The following is a 1265-nucleotide window of genomic DNA, read 5'->3' on the forward strand; positions in this document are numbered from 1 at the left end:
AATCCCAGCACTTCGGGAAGCCAAGACAGGCGGATCACAAGGTCAGGAGATCAAGACCATCCTGGCTAACACGGTGAAACTCCGTCTCTACTAAAAAAATACAAAAAAACTAGCCGGGCGAGGTGGCGGGCGCCTGTAGTCCCAGCTACTCAGGAGGCTGAGGCAGGAGAATGGTATAAAGCCGGGAGGCGGAGCTTGCAGTGAGCCGAAATCCGGCCACTGCACTCCAGCCTGGGCGACAGAGCGAGACTCCGTCTCAAAAAAAAAAAAAAAAAAAAAAAAAAGACCAGCCTGGGCAACATAGTGAGACTCTATATCTATTTTTAAAAAATAAAAAGGCCGGGCACGGTGGGAGGCTGAGGCAGGTGGATTACTTGAGGTCAGGAGATCAAGACCAGCCTGACCAACATGGCGAAACTTCATAAAAAGACAAAAATTAGCTGGGCGTGGTGGCAGGCACCTGTACTTGGGAGGCTGAGGCAGAAGAATGGCTTGAACCTGGGAGGTGGAGATTGCAGTGAGCCCAGGTCGTGCCATTGCACTCCAGCCTGCACAACAAGAGACTCCATCACAAAAAATAAATAAATAAAATAAATAAAAAGAATCTCATTGTGCAACATTTGCTGACATTAAGGCACCAAAATCTCTACAAATGTTACCATTTATCGTGGCCTATGTGGCTAATATGATCCAAATTACCCTTAAGCTCTTGATTTAAGGTCCATATATACCATTTCTAAAACACTCTAGAATCAGCCACATCTCATAACCTCCACTGCCCCCAGTGCCCACCAGGACTCACCTAGACCAGACCAGTTGCTTCTACCCGGTCTCCCTTTAACTGCCCTCAAACCCACAGTCTGTCTCCCCACAACAGCCAGATCACACTACAACCTCCCAGTTGAAAACACTTTAATGGCTCCCAAAGTCCTTTCTAGAGCCTCTGATGGCAGGGGCTCTGGGAAAACCCCCAGCCCAGTCCCCTCCCTTGCCCAGATAAACCCTGGCCAAAAATGCCCATCGGTGGGCACAACTTCTGAATGTTCTCCTTTAAGGAGAGGCCTCCGGTGGGCCTACCAAACCTAACTTACAGGGACACCCAGGAGCTTGACCTGGGCCTTTGCCATTCTTTTTTTTTTTTTTTTGAGATGGAGTCTCGCTCTGTGCCCCAGGCTGGAGTGCAGTGGCCGGATCTCAGCTCACTGCAAGCTCCGCCTCCCGGGTTCACGCCATTCTCCTGCCTCAGCCTCCCGAGTAGCTGGGAC

General features: G+C 50.1%; 1 protein-coding gene across 2 annotated transcripts in view; it reads right to left on the reverse strand.

Annotated features, from left to right (window-relative positions):
• GTF2F1 (general transcription factor IIF, polypeptide 1, 74kDa) overlaps nucleotides 1–1265 on the reverse strand; it is a 22078-nt gene that overhangs the window by 17987 nt on the left and 2826 nt on the right. The window lies entirely within an intron of this gene.

Source organism: Mandrillus leucophaeus, unplaced genomic scaffold (assembly GCF_000951045.1).
Source record: "Mandrillus leucophaeus isolate KB7577 unplaced genomic scaffold, Mleu.le_1.0 Scaffold8, whole genome shotgun sequence".
Lineage (NCBI taxonomy): Eukaryota > Metazoa > Chordata > Mammalia > Primates > Cercopithecidae > Mandrillus > Mandrillus leucophaeus.